Consider the following 19386-nt stretch of genomic DNA (forward strand, 5'->3'; position numbering starts at 1 on the left):
ACTCTCTCTATTTTTCCCATTCACAGTTATCATGGAGACAAAGAAAATCCCAAAATTTCGGGTTGTCCCCAGAGAGGTAAGAGGGGAAATCTTCCAATGGAGACACTGGTTCTGGTGACAACCAGGGATTTCCTCTCTCACTTCCTGTTCTGGCTATGAGACAGGAAGTGAAATCTTCCCATTGGGACATAGGTGGCCAAAGTTTTAACAAGAGGTTATAACCCTCCTTTAGCCCCAGTTCGCTCTTCGACGCAAATTCAAAGCTACCGATTGGTGCGGCTTCACACACAGATGTCAATGCAAGTCGCACAGATAGCGCAGGAACCATCTTCACAGCGACAAATAGGATGCGACTTTGATCCGTCAGGTTGCACCCGGTGTGAATGGGGCTCACTATACAGGTGACAGTGGCCTATAGATTTCATTAAGCATACGTGTTATCTTTAAAGAAGACACATAAGCAAAACTCCCCCCCCCCCCCCATATTGGATGGCATAAGGGAGGGTTATAACCCCTGTCATGTGTCCCATTGGGGAGATTTCTCTTCACTTCCTTTCTAATCGTTAACAGGAAGTGAGAGGAAATCCCTACAAATTAAAGGGAATTCCTTCCCCTCCCCCCCCCAGGTCACCAGAGCTAGTGTCTCCATTGGAAAATTTCCCCTCTTATTATTTTTCTGGGAAAAACCCAAAATGTGTGATTTTCTTTTACTTTCCCTTTGAATAACAGTAAATAGGACAAAGAGAGAAGGGAATCTCCTTAACGGGGGCACAGGCAGTGACAACACCTGACACGGGATCTATTCCCTCTCTACTCCATCCAAAACTAAAACGTTTTGCTTTTAGTGACACTTTAAAGCGGACCTCCGGACAAAAAAACCTTTCATTTCCCATGCAGTGCAGCTGCTCGTTTTGTTTAGGGCTCAGGGTAAAGCTAGACTTAACCCATCCTTTGATCCTCCAGAAAAACGGTGCTCCCCCACGTCCAGAGGTGGACTGTTCCTGCACGGCGCTCCCCCACGTCCAGAGGTGGACTGTTCCTGCACGGCGCTCCCCCACGTCCAGAGGTGGACTGTTCCTGCACGGCGCTCCCCCACGTCCAGAGGTGGACTGTTCCTGCACGGCGCTCCCCCACGTCCAGAGGTGGACTGTTCCTGCACGGCGCTCCCCCACGTCCAGAGGTGGACTGTTCCTGCACGGCGCTCCCCCACGTCCAGAGGTGGACTGTTCCTGCACGGCGCTCCCCCACGTCCAGAGGTGGACTGTTCCTGCACGGCGCTCCCCCACGTCCAGAGGTGGACTGTTCCTGCACATTCACAAGACCACTGGCATGTGGGGGGGGGGGTAGGCAGGGGTGTACTTACCACAAGGCAAACAAGGCATTTGCCTAGGGCGGCATTTTTCAGGGGGGGGGGGGGCAGCACTGCTCCCCGAAAGAAGGGACACATGCGGCATGGGGACCAGTTGGGATCTGAGGCTGCTTGGCAGTGTATGCAGAGCCCGACTCTCATTCCTGGGGATGTGTGGAGCTGTGAAGGTGAGTGTCTTTTCCTCTCTCGCTGGGGGTGGGATGGGAGGGCCGGTGTATGGAGGGTGGAGGTAGCAGAAGGCTTTCTCGGGTAAGGGGATGGTGTCAGTTGGTGTCAGGCTCTCTCTGGGGGGGGCGATTTTTGTGTTGCCTAGCATAAAACCTAAATACACCACTGGTGGTAGAAGTGGCGGGGACTGGTCTTGCGCTCGGTGGATCAGTGGGATTAGGTAACTAAATATTTGCCTCCCAGGAGAGGCGGGGACCGGTCTTGCGCTCGGTGGATCAGTGGGATTAGGCAAGTAAATCTTTGCCTCCCAGGAGTGGCGGGGACCGGTCTTGCGCTCGGTGGATCAGTGGGATCAGGTAAGTAAATCTTTGCCTCCCTACCCCCTAGGCCAGGGATGGGCAAACTGTGTCTCTCCAGCTGTTGTAGAACTACATTTCCCATGAGGCACTGCAAATCCCGGAAGTTACAATCATGACTCTAGTTACAGCTAGGCATGATGGAACTTGTAGTTCTGCCACAGTTTGCCCACCCCTGCCCTAGACAAAAACGAGCATTTAAAACACGTGCAATGTGGGCACAGCTCCTCCACAAGGAACAATTAATATTGCCCGGAATTCTTCTTTAACTAGATAGGAAATCATGACACCACTCTGGCACGAGGCACCAGGTGCCTCACACTGCAGCAAGAAACACTAACTAGCAAGGGACAGGCTGCAATGTCATTGCCATCAATATTCAAGCCATAAAACAGCAACTTCACTTTATTTCGGGTACTTATATATCGCCGTCAATGTACGCCGCGCTTTACATATATATTGTACATTCCCATCAGGCCCCGCCCCCAAGGAGCGTACAATCTAAGGTCCCTAACTCACATTCATACATACACATACCAAGGTCCAATTTAGACAGGATCCAATAAACCTACCAGCATGACTATGGAGTGTGGGAGGAAACCGGAGTACCCGGAGGAAACCCACACAGGCACAGGGAGAACATGCAAACTCCAAGCAGGTGCTGCTGTGGTTAGGATTCGAACCGACGACCCGAGTACTGCCAGGCTGAAGTGCTGACCATTTAGCACTTTGCAGGAGACAGGTCCTCCGGGGCATACAGCAGTAGGGGGGGGGGGTCTATAAAGTGAATATTTCGATATCCGTGCTGCATAGTGTACACGGAGGGCTATGCTGGCGGTGTGTTCGGTACATGAAATCAGAGGATGTGTGTCTGGAAGGGATCCCGCCACCACTATACCATACATGGTCATGCAGCCAGACCTCGGCCTCTGAGCCATAAAACAAACATCTCACAGGAAAAATCAAATGCCCTAGAAAAAAAAAAAAAAAAAGAGAAGTAAAAAAACGGTAAAACGAAGCTGAATTGTTAGCAGGAGAGATGCGGATGGATGTAGAATGGTGGTAGTGGAGTGCTCCAGCCTGCTCTTCCAGTGAGACAGACAACCCCCCCCCCCCCCGATCAGGGACAAGTGTACCCTTTACACAGGACAGCCAGGCACATAGTATTTCCAGGAGGAGCGGTCACCAATGGCAGACTTCCTTCTCCCCTCGCGGTACAATTGAGGGAGTCGCCGGCACCGAGGGGAGAACTGCGATGCAGAGAGGAGTCCAGCCACACATTTCTATGTATAGAATCATCATCTCCCCATCTGCTTCCCTCTCGTTTCTGGCACGTTGCTCCTGGGCTCCGTCCAGGAATGACAGATTTAGCGGAATCCAGGACAGTACAAGGACGTTATGGAACCGCACTGGATCGTTTGTCTACAACAACATTCATCAGATTACAAAGCAGAAATACAAACCGTTCTCGGAGAATGACATCTGCAGATCTGAGGAAATGAAGAGACAGAAGGATGGATGGATGAGCATCCACAAACCTCCATGTGCGGTGACAAGTCTTGGACCAGGAACTAGGATGCTCTTGAATGAGCGCCCCATCTATGGCCCCTCTAGGAGATGAGGGCCAACATAAAGAACAGCAAAACAAAGCTGGACTCAGCGCACAAATCAACTCATTTACAATCTATCCCTCAGTAATCACAAGTTGCAAGTTCATTTGAAAACCAAGATATCACCTAGTAAAAGTAGCAGTGACATCACTGTGCTGTATATAGCCTGTGCACAAAACAGCTGTAGGAGGGGCTAGCAGGCCCCACCCACCACAGATACCTATAGAAGGGGTGGAGACAAGACCAGTCACCCAGCACCAGGAGAGAGCAGAGCTGTGGGAGGGAACCAGCAGGCCCCACCCACCACATATAAATATAGAAGGGGTGGAGACTAGACCACTAACCCTGCGCAAGGAGAGAGCAGACATGTGGAAGTGACCCAGCAGGCCCCACCCACCAAAGATACCTATAGAATGGGCGGAGACAAGACCAGTCACCCCACAGAAGGAGAGAGCAGAGCTGTGGGAGGGAATCAGCAGGCCCCACCCACCACAGATACCTAAAGAAGGGGTGGAGACTAGACCAATCAACCTGCACAGGGAGAGAGCAGAGCTGTGGGAGGGATCCAGCAGGCCCCACCCACCAAAGATACCTATAGAATGGGCGGAGACAAGACCAGTCACCCCACAGAAGGAGAGAGCAGAGCTGTGGGAGGGAACCAGCAGGCCCCACCCACCACAGATACCTAAAGAAGGGGCGGAGACAAGACCAGTCTCCCTGCACCAGGAGAGAGCAAAGCTGTAGGAGAGAACCAGCAGGCCCCACCCACCACAGATACCTAAAGAAGGGGCGGAGACAAGACCAGTCTCCCTGCACCAGGAGAGAGCAAAGCTGTAGGAGAGAACCAGCAGGCCCCACCCACCACAGATACCTAAAGAAGGGGCGGAGACAAGACCAGTCTCCCTGCACCAGGAGAGAGCAAAGCTGTAGGAGAGAACCAGCAGGCCCCACCCACCACAGATACCTATAGAAGGGGCGGAGACTAGACCAATCACCCTGCACAGGGAGAGAGCAGAGCTGTGGGAGGGAACCAGCAGGCCCCACCCACCACAGATACCTAAAGAAGGGGCGGAGACAAGACCAGTAACCCCCGCACAAGGCGCAAACAGACCTGTGGGAGGGATCCAGCAGGCCCCACCCACCAGAGATACCTATAGAAGGGGTGGAGACAAGACCAGTCACCCTGCACAAGGAGAGAGAGCAGCAGTGAGTGGTCTAGATTACTGCACGGATCTGAAGGAACACACAAAGCTCACTGAGGTTCAAGAAGACAACACATGACCGATGGATTGGAGCAATATTCTCTTACCCTGGAGTCCCACTTGAACCCCAGGGAGGGGCAGCACTGGACAGAAGAGAACACAGCAAATGACCATGTAAACAGACGGCTGTGGGTGGGGAAGTGACATTACCCCCAAGAAGTCTAACTGAAGGCTAAACTTTTCTTTTTAGTTTTGGATGGAGCAGAGAGGGACCCCCTGTCAGGTGTTGTCTGTGTCCCCGTCAGGAAGATTCTCCCTCTATGTGTCCTGCTTACCATTATCATTGACAGTGAAAGTATAAAACCTAAATTTTGGGTTGTCTCCAGAAAAGTAATAGAGGGGAAATCTTCCAATGGGAACGCTAGTTGTGGTGACCTGAGGGGACCCCAGGGAATCCCCGTAATTTGCAGGGTTTCCTCTCACTTCCTGTTTGGCTATGGGACAGGAAGTGAGGGGAAATCTCTACAATGGGACACAGATGGTGAAAAGAATGTGAGAGGCGTTATAACCCTCCCTTCCTGGGAAAAAAAAAAACAAAAAAAGAAAGAATAGTTCTACTTTAACCACTTCAATACCGGACACTTCTAACCCCTTCCTGCCCAGCCCAATGTTCAGCTTTCAGCGCTGTCGCACTTTGAATGACAATTGCGCGGTCATGCAACACTGTACCCATATGACATTTTTATCATTTTTTCACACAAATAGAGCTTTCTTTTGGTGGTATTTAATCACCACTGAGTTTTTTTTATTTTTTTGCCAAACAAAAAACAACATCTAAACTATTGAAAAAAAAAAAAACACAAAAAAAAAAAAACACTTTTCCTAATTTCTGTTATAAAATTTTGCAAATAAATAACATTTCTTCAAAAGTGTAGGTCGAAATGTATTCTCCTGCATTTCTTTGGTGAAAATAACTGAATTTGTATTTTTTAAAAAAAATTTTTTTTTTTTTTTACTTTTTTTCAGCACACTGTGACCAAAGCAATACAATGTTACCATAGTAACATCAAACTACTCTGGGAAAGTCATCAACATTTTTTTTTTTTTTTTTAAACGCATTAGGATTGCTGATACCGATGTATTTCATTGATATTTACAATCGTTGTTAGTGAATGAAACGGATTCATTCAGCCTTTTGTTGTGATTGGGCAAAGCTGATCACATGATACAGATGGGCTGTGATTGGCCCTGTCTGTATCATGTGACCGCCTTGACCAGTCACAGCCAACAACATAATTGTATACAATGGAAGGCATGACAGGAAGCTGTCCATTGTATACAATTACGATTGGTCACAGCGGTCACATGACACTGGCAACGGGCCGGTGTAGCGATATGGGACACAGCCGGTGACAGATCACGCCGATGTGTGGCCCCGCGAGCGGCTCGTTTTGACAGGACGTCTTGGCGCCCAGTCACAACGGCGAGTGTCCCGCCCGGCCGTCAATCTGCTATAGGGCTGGCAGGAAGGTGTTAACTTCAACCAGGAAAGGTGGTGTCACCCTCCTGGCTGTGTGTTCCGGTAGAGGAGTATGAATAATAAAAGCAGCTGGACGGGATTATAAAGCGTTTGGATCTTCAGGCAAACGAGACTACTGACGTGTATTCAGCCATATACCCGGAGTTCAGCTTTAATGTACCTGTGAAGAAATGACAGCCCCAGTCTGACGCTTGGGAAAAAATGGAATTTGACCTTAACAGCCCTATTCACGTAATAATGCAAACTGCAATACCCCAAAGCAACCAATCAGAACGGATCTTTCTGCAACCTGAACGAACGAAGTTCTGCTGCAGGAAACACTTTATCCTTTACACATGAAGCCCAACTCCGGGCAGAAAATGAATGATCCCCTGCAGAGGGGCTGTGCCAGTACTGCAGGGATTAATGGTACGTTCTGTCCAGGGGGTGAGAAGAAGCACGTTTCCTGATCCTTCGCTCCCCCTGGAAGGTGGAATTCGCTCATGGTCTGATCCCAGACTCTTGGGGGTTTATTTACTAAAGCTGGAGAGTCCAAAATCAGACTCCCTTCTGCATAGAAACCAATCAGCTTCCAGGTTTCATTGCCAAAGCTTCATTGAACAAGCTGAGGTTAGAAGCCGATTGGTTTCTATGCAGAAGGGAGTCTGATTTTGGACTCTCCAGCTTTAGTAAATAAACCCCTTGGAGTCTTCACATCCGGAGCAGGGCTATGGACCCTGCTCTGGTCTTGCTGACATCAGGGACGCAGAGGCTCTGGGCATGGCTCTAGCTGCGGGAAAGAGTGGTAAGTAGGAAAAGAAATGTCATCTCCAATCACGGAAAGCTTTCTTCACAGTAAGAGCTGTGAAAATGTGGAAAAGACTCCCTCCGGAGTTGGGTGTGGCCAGCTCAGTGGATTGCTGTAGGAAAGTCCTGGATTCTTTCTTGGATACACAGAATATAACATTTATAGGGAACGTTGATCCAGGGAATATCCGATTGCCTCTCGGGGGATCAAGAAGGATTTTTTTCCCCTGCAGGAGCAAATTGGATCGTGCTTTTCTGGGTTTTTTGCCTTCCTCTGGATCAGCTGTGGGTGTCGGATTATAACTTTTTTTTTTTATGGTTGAACTGGATGGACTTTTGTCTTTTTTTCAGCCAGACTAACTATGTAACTATATATCTCCTTTTATTGTTCCCCTGGGCGGAAACACACAATTAACCCTCGGAGTGCAAGTCCAGCCACATTAAAGGGATAATTCTTTATTTGCCCAGAATTGGGCTTTATTAAGACCTGAAGTGACAAGACACCACCCTCCCCCACCTACCTTTGATGAGCCGGTACCACTGCTTACACACCAGCGCTGCAGTCTTGTGTTCCTGATAGGGGGACAGGAAGGACAGGATGTACTCCAGTACCTCTTCTGGCAGCTCGCACATCGATCGGTTATGCTTGCTCAGTTCGGGATGAGCGTGTGGCTCGACGTCCTGCTCCATCGTCCCGTCTACTGCGTCCTCTCCGTCAACGGCCATAAACGCGTCATCTTCACTCTCAGAGGAGCTGGCCATGGCATTCCACACACGTCCTGAACGGGAAGGAAAAAAATAATTCACCCGATAACACCATCGAAAAACAGAACATGTGGGAGAGCTGAGTAGTCAGATAAAATACAAGACATCGGACTGTCCCTGATATCTGACACAGACTATGCTATGGGGGGGGGGATTTACTAAAACTGCAGCACTCAGAATCCGGTGCCGCTGTGCATGGGAGCCAATCAGCTTCTGACTTCACCTGGTTCAGTGAAGCTTTGGCAATAAAAGCTGGAAGCTGATTGGTTACTATGCACAGCTGCACCAGATTTTGCACCCTCCAGTTTTAGTAAATCCCCCCCCCTTCTCCATGAGTTCATCAGATTTGATGCTAAAAATAAAATTTCAAGTAATAGCAGAACTATTGCACAAGGCGTAATACGGAGCCGACTGATCATCGCTGCCCCTCAGAGGAGGAAAGAAGACACCCGGCCGGTCCTTACAGGCAATGGATCTCCGTGTTTTCTTCTTTCTTGCAGTTTTCGGAAGTAGAAGCCCCGAGTTGACTTCTTGTGGCTCCATCGGACACCGGAGTCTGCAGAGGCCAAGTATGGGGGGGATGGGAGAGACTCCGGCCTCTGTACACCTTCACCTGCTTATAAACCTCAAGTGACGGTACAGAGAGGGTGACACGGCTCTTCCCGGCACATCTCAATAATGCAGCATCAATTGCAGAGGACCGGCCGGCCGACCTCCCCGGCTGAGCTCATGGAAGCTCGCCGATCAGAAGACGCCACTCAATACTTATTTATCACCAACATCAAGGCTGCCAGTTCTTGCAGCAAGCGCTCCGGATCCGGCCAACAGTCGTCCCATACAGCCAGATGATGAAACACACAACGGTCATCCAGCAACCAATCACCATCCTCATTATAAAGGACAGGAAATGTCCGGCACCCCCAGAGAAGGCGCCGCATCCCTCGGCCCAGAGAAGGCGGCGCCGCCGCATCCCTCGGCCCAGAGAAGGCGGCGCCGCCGCATCCCTCGGCCCAGAGAAGGCGGCGCCGCCGCATCCCTCGGCCCAGAGAAGGCGGCGCCGCCGCATCCCTCGGCCCAGAGAAGGCGGCGCCGCCGCATCCCTCGGCCCAGAGAAGGCGGCGCCGCCGCATCCCTCGGCCCAGAGAAGGCGGCGCCGCCGCATCCCTCGGCCCAGAGAAGGCGGCGCCGCCGCATCCCTCGGCCCAGAGAAGAAGGCGCCGCCGCATCCCTCGGCCCAGAGAAGGCGGCGCCGCCGCATCCCTCGGCCCAGAGAAGGCGGCGCCGCCGCATCCCTCGGCCCAGAGAAGGCGGCGCCGCCGCATCCCTCGGCCCAGAGAAGGCGGCGCCGCCGCATCCCTCGGCCCAGAGAAGGCGGCGCCGCCGCATCCCTCGGCCCAGAGAAGGCGGCGCCGCCGCATCCCTCGGCCCAGAGAAGAAGGCGCCGCCGCATCCCTCGGCCCAGAGAAGAAGGCGCCGCCGCATCCCTCGGCCCAGAGAAGAAGGCGCCGCCGCATCCCTCGGCCCAGAGAAGAAGGCGCCGCCGCATCCCTCGGCCCAGAGAAGAAGGCGCCGCCGCATCCCTCGGCCCAGAGAAGAAGGCGCCGCCGCATCCCTCGGCCCAGAGAAGAAGGCGCCGCCGCATCCCTCGGCCCAGAGAAGAAGGCGCCGCCGCATCCCTCGGCCCAGAGAAGAAGGCGCCGCCGCATCCCTCGGCCCAGAGAAGAAGAAGGCGCCGCATCCCTCGGCCCAGAGAAGAAGGCGCCGCCGCATCCCTCGGCCCAGAGAAGAAGAAGGCGCCGCATCCCTCGGCCCAGAGAAGAAGAAGGCGCCGCATCCCTCGGCCCAGAGAAGAAGGCGCCGCATCCCTCGGCCCAGAGAAGAAGGCGCCGCATCCCTCGGCCCAGAGAAGAAGGCGCCGCATCCCTCGGCCCAGAGAAGAAGGCGCCGCATCCCTCGGCCCAGAGAAGAAGGCGCCGCATCCCTCGGCCCAGAGAAGAAGGCGCCGCATCCCTCGGCCCAGAGAAGAAGGCGCCGCATCCCTCGGCCCAGAGAAGAAGGCGCCGCATCCCTCGGCCCAGAGAAGAAGGCGCCGCATCCCTCGGCCCAGAGAAGAAGGCGCCGCATCCCTCGGCCCAGAGAAGAAGGCGCCGCATCCCTCGGCCCAGAGAAGAAGGCGCCGCATCCCTCGGCCCAGAGAAGAAGGCGCCGCATCCCTCGGCCCAGAGAAGAAGGCGCCGCATCCCTCGGCCCAGAGAAGAAGGCGCCGCATCCCTCGGCCCAGAGAAGAAGGCGCCGCATCCCTCGGCCCAGAGAAGAAGGCGCCGCATCCCTCGGCCCAGAGAAGAAGGCGCCGCATCCCTCGGCCCAGAGAAGAAGGCGCCGCATCCCTCGGCCCAGAGAAGAAGGCGCCGCATCCCTCGGCCCAGAGAAGAAGGCGCCGCATCCCTCGGCCCAGAGAAGAAGGCGCCGCATCCCTCGGCCCAGAGAAGAAGGCGCCGCATCCCTCGGCCCAGAGAAGAAGGCGCCGCATCCCTCGGCCCAGAGATATTTTGGGTACAAAAACTGGTTAAATGGTATTCGTATCCTTTTTTCCCCTGATGTAAATGGACTTTATGTTCTTAATTGATCCGATGATCAGTTATCAGGACACCCTCAGAAGTTAGATTCAGTGGAGGGATGACACTCACCAGCCCAGGGAATACCATACCACCCTGTATACTCACAGCGCCCCCCCCAATACCATACCACCCTGTATACTCACAGCAGCCCCCCCCAATACCATACCACCCTGTATACTCACAGCAGCCCCCCCCCCCAATACCATACCACCCTGTATACTCACAGCACACCCCCCCCCCCCAATACCATACCACCCTGTATACTCACAGCACCCCCCCCCCCCCACCGATCCAGAGAACGGGAGAGAGGCTGCACATCCCAGAATGATGAGGGCATCACCACCACTCTGCCAACACAGACAGGAGCGATCGATGATTATTACAGATTACTGCACCATCAATCACACAAATATTAATTGCACCCAACAGTCCCGGCACTCCGAGTCCCACACAATACCTGCCAGACACGCCAGCCCTTCGCCATGAGAAGGAGCCATAAACCCAGAGATGGGTGAGGGGTGTGTGATGAACGGCCCTCAGAGGGCGAATGTGGGAGAAACAAACGAAGAACCGATCGTCGGAGAAAGTAAAAACACCACTCTGTCTACATTCTGCAGGGAAGGGAGGAGACCAATACCATTTATACAGTTTTTGTACCCAAAACATCAAACCTGTGTGTGTCCCCAACAGTCCTACACTATTATTATACATATATATATATATAGCTCTGACATATACCGCAGCGCAGTACAGAGATCACTGAGCCAGTCCCATCAGTCTCTGTACCAGAAGAGCTTACGCTCTAATGTCCCCTCCCCACAGTCCCCATCAGTCTCTGTACCAGAGGAGCTTACGCTCTAATGTCTCCTCCCCCACAGTCCCATCAGTCTCTGTACCAGAGGAGCTTACGCTCTAATGTCTCCTCCCCCACAGTCACATCAGTCTCTGTACCAGAGGAGCTTACACTCTAATGTCCCCTCCCCCACAGTCATATCAGTCTCTGTACCAGAGGAGCTTACGCTCTAATGTCCCCTCCCCACAGTCACATCAGTCTCTGTACCAGAGGAGCTTACGCTCTAATGTTCCCTCCCCCACAGTCCCGTCAGTCTCTGTACAGAGGAGCTTACGCTCTAATGTCCCCTCCCCCACAGTCACATCAGTCTCTGTACAGAGGAGCTTACACTCTAATGTCCCCTCCCCCACAGTCACATCAGTCTCTGTACAGAGGAGCTTACGCTCTAATGTCTCCTCCCCCACAGTCACGTCAGTCTCTGTACAGAGGAGCTTACACTCTAATGGTCCCCTCCCCCACAGTCACATCAGTCTCTGTACAGAGGAGCTTACGCTCTAATGTCCCCCTCCCCCACAGTCCCATCAGTCTCTGTACCGGAGGAGCTGACACTCGAATTCAGAGATCTGTGTGCGATGAAATGAAGCCAGCTCACGGTGGGGGCGGCTGCTGGGAGATCAGAGATGGGGTGGCAGCGCACTGGCTCACATACGGTGACAGGTGTAATTGTTGGTGACACACATGCAGCGTGGGGGGGGGGGGTAACAGATCATCTGCAGAGGGATGTGGGAGAGGTTGCAGCACATCTCAGGGCAGAGAAGACACAGAAACCGGGTAATTATCACTGATCCTAATAACAGTGCAGACCTCCACTAATGACACCTCCCACCCAGAGGGTGTCAGGAACACTGGAAGGGGGAGGAATGTGACACCTCGGGAGAGGAAGGATGTCTTGTGGGGATTTGCTCAGAGAACATGTCAGGTGTTGGGGGACTCCCAGCATCCTCCTTCATCACTAGGAGGGCAGGAAACACAATGATGACAGGTTCTCTTATCCCGGACTGACAGAGCGGACAATGCCGGGTCCAGGATGAGGACAGAACCGGTTCAGCGGATCAGTGAGAAGTCCGAGGGACCGCGGGACACCGAGAACCTGTTCATCATAGATGAAGCCGACACGGAGAGCCCCCCTGACACGCAGCGGAGAGCCCCCCTGACACGCAGCGGAGAGCCCCCCTGACACGCAGCGGAGAGCCCCCTGACACGCAGCGGAGAGCCCCCCTGACACGCAGCGGAGAGCCCCCCTGACACGCAGGGTGTATATACAGTCAGTGGAGGTATACAGGGGGGTCCTCTGTATATACAGTCAGTGGAGGTATACAGGGGGGTCCGGGTGTATATACAGTCAGGGAGGTATACAGGGGGGTCTCTGTATATACAGTCAGTGGAGGTATACAGGGGGGGTCTCTGTATATACAGTCAGTGGAGGTATACAGGGTGGTCTCTGTATATACAGTCAGTGGAGGTATACAGGGGGGTCTCTGTATATACAGTCAGTGGAGGTATACAGGGGGGGTCTCTCTGTATATACAGTCAGGGGAGGTATACAGGGGGTCTCTGTATATACAGTCAGTGAAGGTATACAGGGGGGTCTCTGTATATACAGTCAGTGGAGGTATACAGGGGGGGTCTCTCTGTATATACAGTCAGTGGAGGTATACAGGGGGGGTCTCTGTATATACAGTCAGTGGAGGTATACAGGGGGGGGTCTCTGTATATACAGTCAGTGGAGGTATACAGGGGGGTCTCTGTATATACAGTCAGTGGAGGCCATACAGGGGGGGGGGGGTCTCTGTATATACAGTCAGTGGAGGTATACAGGGGGGTCTCTGTATATACAGTCAGTGGAAGTATACAGGGGGGGTCTCTGTATATACAGTCAGTGGAAGTATACAGGGGGGGGTCTCTGTATATACAGTCAGTGGAGGTATACAGGGGGGGTCTCTGTATATACAGTCAGGGGAGGTATACAGGGGGGGTCTCTGTATATACAGTCAGGGGAGGTATACAGGGGGGGTCTCTGTATATACAGTCAATGGAGGTATACAGGGGGGGGTCTCTGTGTATATACAGTCAGTGGAGGTATACAGGGGGGTCTTCTCTGTATATACAGTCAGTGGAGGTATACAGGGGGTTCCTGTATATACAGTCAATGGAGGTATACAGGGGGTCTCTCTGTATATACAGTCAGGGGAGGTATACAGGGGGTCTCTCTGTATATACAGTCAGTGGAGGTATACAGGGGGTCTCTCTGTATATACAGTCAGTGGAGGTATACAGGGGGGGTCTCTGTTTATACAGTCAGTGAAGGTATACAGGGGGGTCTCTGTATATACAGTCAGTGGAGGTATACAGGGGGGGGGTCTCTGTATATACAGTCAGTGGAGGTATACAGGGGGTCTCTGTATATACAGTCAGTGGAGGTATACAGGGGGGGGTCTCTGTATATACAGTCAGTGGAGGTATACGGAGGGGGTCTCTGTATATACAGTCAGTGGAGGTATACGGGGGGGGTCTCTGTATATACAGTCAGTGGAGGTATACAGGGGGGTCTCTGTATATACAGTCAGTGGAGGTATACAGGGGGGGGTCTCTGTATATACAGTCAGTGGAGGTATACAGGGGGGGTCTCTGTATATACAGTCAGTGGAGGTATACAGGGGGGTCTCTGTATATACAGTCAGTGGAGGTATACAGGGGGGTCTCTGTATATACAGTCAGTGGAGGTATACAGGGGGGTGGTCTCTGTATATACAGTCAGTGGAGGTATACAGGGGGGGTCTCTGTATATACAGTCAGTGGAGGTATACAGGGGGGGTCTCTGTATATACAGTCAGTGGAGGTATACAGGGGGGTCTCTGTGTATATACAGTCAGTGGAGGTATACAGGGGGGTCTCTCTGTATATACAGTCAGTGGAGGTATACAGGGGGGGTCTCTCTGTATATACAGTCAGTGGAGGTATACAGGGGGGGTCTCTGTATATACAGTCAATGGAGGTATACAGGGGGGTCTCTCTGTATATACAGTCAGGGGAGGTATACAGGGGGTCTCTCTGTATATACAGTCAGTGGAGGTATACAGGGGGTCTCTCTGTATATACAGTCAGTGGAGGTATACAGGGGGGGTCTCTGTATATACAGTCAGTGAAGGTATACAGGGGGGTCTCTGTATATACAGTCAGTGGAGGTATACAGGGGGGGTCTCTCTGTATATACAGTCAGTGGAGGTATACAGGGGGTCTCTGTATATACAGTCAGTGGAGGTATACAGGGGGGTGGGGTCTCTGTATATACAGTCAGTGGAGGTATACGGAGGGGGTCTCTGTATATACAGTCAGTGGAGGTATACGGGGGGGGTCTCTGTATATACAGTCAGTGGAGGTATACAGGGGGGGTCTCTGTATATACAGTCAGTGGAGGTATACAGGGGGGTCTCTGTATATACAGTCAGTGGAGGTATACAGGGGGGGTCTCTGTATATACAGTCAGTGGAGGTATACAGGGGGGTCTCTGTATATACAGTCAGTGGAGGTATACAGGGGGGTCTCTGTATAGTACAGTCAGTGGAGGTATACGGGGGGGGGGGTCTCTCTGTATATACAGTCAGTGGAGGTATACAGGGGGGGGTCTCTGTATATACAGTCAGTGGAGGTATACAGGGGGGGGTCTCTGTATATACAGTCAGTGGAGGTATACAGGGGGGTCTCTGTATATACAGTCAGTGGAGGTATACAGGGGGGGGTCTCTGTATATACAGTCAGTGGAGGTATACAGGGGGGGCTCTGTATATACAGTCAGTGGAGGTATACAGGGGGGGTCTCTGTATATACAGTCAGTGGAGGTAATCCAGGGGGGGTCTCTGTATATACAGTCAGTGGAGGTATACAGGGGGGGTCTCTGTATATACAGTCAGTGGAGTATACAGGGGGGTCCGGGTGTATATACAGTCAGGGGAGGTATACAGGGGGGGGTCTCTGTATATACAGTCAGTGGAGGTATACAGGGGGGTCTCTGTATATACAGTCAGTGGAGGTATACAGGGGGGGGTCTCTGTATATACAGTCAGTGGAGGTATGCAGGGGGGTCGGGTGTATATACAGTCAGGGGAGGTATACAGGGTGGTCTCTGTATATACAGTCAGTGGAGGTATACAGGGGGGTCTCTGTATATACAGTCAGTGGAGGCATACAGGGGGGTCTCTGTATATACAGTCAGTGGAGGTATACAGGGGGGTCTCTGTATATACAGTCAGTGGAGGCATACAGGGGGGGGGGTCTCTGTATATACAGTCAGTGGAGGTATACAGGGGGGTCTCTGTATATACAGTCAGTGGAGGCATACAGGGGGGGGTCTCTGTATATACAGTCAGTGGAGGTATACAGGGGGGTCTCTGTATATACAGTCAGTGGAGGTATACAGGGGGGTCTCTGTATATACAGTCAGTGGAGGTATACAGGGGGGGGTCTCTGTGTATATACAGTCCAGTGGAGGTATACAGGGGGGGTCTCTCTGTATATACAGTCAGTGGAGGTATACAGGGGGGGGTCTCTGTATATACAGTCAGGGAGGTATACAGGGGGGGTCTCTGTAAATACAGTCAGGGGAGGTATACAGGGGGGGGTCTCTGTATATACAGTCAGGGGAGGTTATACAGGGGGGTCTCTGTATATACAGTCAGTGGAGGTATACAGGGGGTCTCTGTATATACAGTCAGGGGAGGTATACAGGGGGGGTCTCTGTATATACAGTCAGGGGAGGTATACAGGGGGGGTCTCTGTATATACAGTCAGGGGAGGTATACAGGGGGGGTCTCTGTATATACAGTCAGGGGAGGTATACAGGGGGGGGTCTCTGTATATACAGTCAGGGGAGGTATACAGGGGGGGTCTCTGTATATACAGTCAATGGAGGTATACAGGGGGGTCTCTCTGTATATACAGTCAGTGGAGGTATACAGGGGAGGGTCTCTGTATATACAGTCAGTGGAGGTATACAGGGGGGGTCTCTCTGTATATACAGTCAGGGGAGGTATACAGGGGGTCTCTCTGTATATACAGTCAGTGGAGGTATACAGGGGGGGTCTCTGTATATACAGTCAGTGGAGGTATACAGGGGGGTCTCTGTATATACAGTCAGTGGAGGTATACAGGGGGGGGGTCTCTGTATATACAGTCAGTGGAGGTATACAGGGGGGTGGTCTCTGTATATACAGTCAGTGGAGGTATACAGGGGGGGGGGTCTCTGTATATACAGTCAGTGGAGGTATACAGGGAGGTCCAGGTGTATATACAGTCAGTGGAGGTATACAGGGGGGGTCTCTGTATATACAGTCAGTGGAGGTATACAGGGGGGTCTCTGTATATACAGTCAGTGGAGGTATACAGGGGGGTCTCTGTATATACAGTCAGTGGAGGTATACAGGGGGGTCTCTGTATATACAGTCAGTGGAGGTATACAGGGGGGTCTCTGTATATACAGTCAGTGGAGGTATACAGGGGGGGGTCTCTGTATATACAGTCAGTGGAGGTATACAGGGGGGTGGTCTCTGTATATACAGTCAGTGGAGGTATACAGGGGGGGGGGGGTCTCTGTATATACAGTCAGTGGAGGTATACAGGGAGGTCCAGGTGTATATACAGTCAGGGGAGGTATACAGGGGGGGTCTCTGTATATACAGTCAGTGGAGGTATACAGGGGGGTCTCTCTGTATTTACAGTCAGTAGAGGTATACAGGGGGGGTCTCTGTATATACAGTCAGTGGAGGTATACAGGGGGGTCTCTGTATATACAGTCAGTGGAGGTATACAGGGGGGTCTCTGTATATACAGCCAGTGGAGGTATACAGGGGGGGGGGGGTCTCTGTATATACAGTCAGTGGAGGTATACGGGGGGGGGGGTCTCTCTGTATATACAGTCAGTGGAGGTATACAGGGGGGGTCTCTCTGTATATACAGTCAGTGGAGGTATACAGGGGGGGTCTCTCTGTATATACAGTCAGTGGAGGTATACAGGGGGGGGGTCTCTCTGTATATACAGTCAGTGGAGGTATACAGGGTGGTCTCTGTATATACAGTCAGTGGAGGTATACAGGGGGGGTCTCTCTGTATATACAGTCAGTGGAGGTATACAAGGGGGAGGTCTCTCCGTATATACAGGACCGGTGAGGGATGAGGACACAGCCGGTGGGTCTCACCTGGGTCGGGCCGGCTCCTTTTCCTCACCGAGCCGCCATCTTTCTCGGTCTCCTGAGCGGCGACAGAAGAGGAAGGGCCGGAGCCGGCGGAGGGGGCGCGCACGCACAACGTGCCTCGGTAACGCGCCTGAAGTCTCGGCTCCATCTCGCCATCTTGTGGTTGGCTGTGGGCGGTGCGGTCTCCTAACCCACTTTGAGGCCGTGGGCGGGGCCTGGGCCCAACAAGCGCCATGTTGTGATTGGCAGAACCCTGTCATGTGGGGAGGAGGTCCAATTAAAGGGGAAGAGCAGACTGTGTGCAAAACATTCCAGTCCTGACACTCAGGATAAACAATCATTGTAGTGCCAGCTATGTACATGTATTGTAGTGTACAGTCCAGCACAGCAGGCAAGTGTGGGGGAGGAGTATGCAGAGTATGTCATGTACAGCACAGTATACGGAGAGCTAAGCCTGGAGTATGTCGCGTACGGCGCAGTATACGGAGCGCTAGGACTGGAGTATGTCGCGTACGGCGCAGTGTACGGAGTGTTAGGACTGGAGTATGTCATGTAAGGCACAGTATACGGAGCGTTAGGACTGGAGTATGTCGCGTACGGCGCAGTGTACGGAGCGCTAGGACTGGAGTATGTCGCGTACGGCGCAGTGTACGGAGCGTTAGGACTGGAGTATGTCGTGTACGGCACAGTATACGGAGCGCTAGGCCTGGAGTGTGTTGTGTACGGCAGTGTATGGAGCGTTAGGACTGGAGTATGTCATGTATGGCAGTGTATGGAGCGTTAGGCCTGGAGTATGTCGTGTACGGCACAGTATACGGAGCGTTAGGCCTGGAGTATGTCGTGTACGGCGCAGTATACGGAGCGTTAGGCCTGGAGTATGTCGCGTACGGCGCAGTATACGGAGAGCTAGGCCTGGAGTATGTCGCGTACGGCGCAGTATACGGAGCGCTAGGACTGGAGTATGTCGCGTACGGCGCAGTGTACGAGGCGTTAGGACTGGAGTATGTCGTGTACGGCACAGTGTACGGAGCGTTAGGCCTGGAGTATGTCGCGTACGGCACAGTATACGGAGCGTTAGGACTGGAGTATGTCGTGTACGGCACAGTATACGGAGCGTTAGGCCTGGAGTATGTCGTGTACGGCAGTGTATGGAGCGTTAGGCCTGGAGTATGTCGTGTACGGCACAGTATACGGAGTGTTAGGCCTGGAGTATGTCGTGTACGGCGCAGTATACGGAGCGTTAGGACTGGAGTATGTCATGTACGGCGCAGTATACGGAGCGTTAGGACTGGAGTATGTCGTGTACGGCACAGTATACGGAGCGTTAGGCCTGGAGTATGTCATGTACGGCGCAGTATACGGAGCGTTAGGACTGGAGTATGTCGTGTACGGCACAGTATACGGAGCGTTAGGCCTGGAGTGTGTTGTGTACGGCAGTGTATGGAGCGTTAGGACTGGAGTATGTCATGTATGGCGCAGTATACGGAGCGTTAGGCCTGGAGTATGTCATGTATGGCACAGTATACGGAGCGTTAGGACTGGAGTATGTCGTGTACGGCAGTGTATGGAGCGTTAGGCCTGGAGTATGTCGTGTACGGCACAGTATACGGAGTGTTAGGCCTGGAGTATGTCATGTACGGCGCAGTATACGGAGCGTTAGGCCTGGAGTATGTCGTATACGGCAGTGTATGGAGCGTTAGGACTGGAGTATGTCATGTATGGCGCAGTATACGGAGCGTTAGGCCTGGAGTATGTCATGTATGGCACAGTATACGGAGCGTTAGGACTGGAGTATGTCGTGTACGGCAGTGTATGGAGCGTTAGGCCTGGAGTATGTCGTGTACGGCACAGTATACGGAGTGTTAGGCCTGGAGTATGTCATGTATGGCACAGTATACGGAGCGTTAGGCCTGGAGTATGTCATGTATGGC

The 19386-nt window shown here is 52.7% G+C and overlaps 1 pseudogene across 1 annotated transcript; it reads right to left on the reverse strand.

Annotated features, from left to right (window-relative positions):
• Window positions 1-7552: 7552 nt before the first annotated feature.
• LOC149427700 (F-box only protein 42 pseudogene) lies at window positions 7553-17618 on the reverse strand (annotated as a pseudogene). The gene is made up of 2 exons (XR_016311231.1): window positions 17459-17618; window positions 7553-7810 (listed from the first exon to the last, which is right to left on the reverse strand). The product of XR_016311231.1 is annotated as an F-box only protein 42 pseudogene (transcript).
• Between the last annotated feature and the right edge of the window lie 1768 nt (window positions 17619-19386).

This window comes from Staurois parvus, unplaced genomic scaffold, assembly GCF_062004578.1.
Source record: "Staurois parvus isolate SC_StPar_1 unplaced genomic scaffold, SC_StPar_1.0 ptg003560l, whole genome shotgun sequence".
In the NCBI taxonomy this organism is placed as follows: domain Eukaryota; kingdom Metazoa; phylum Chordata; class Amphibia; order Anura; family Ranidae; genus Staurois; species Staurois parvus.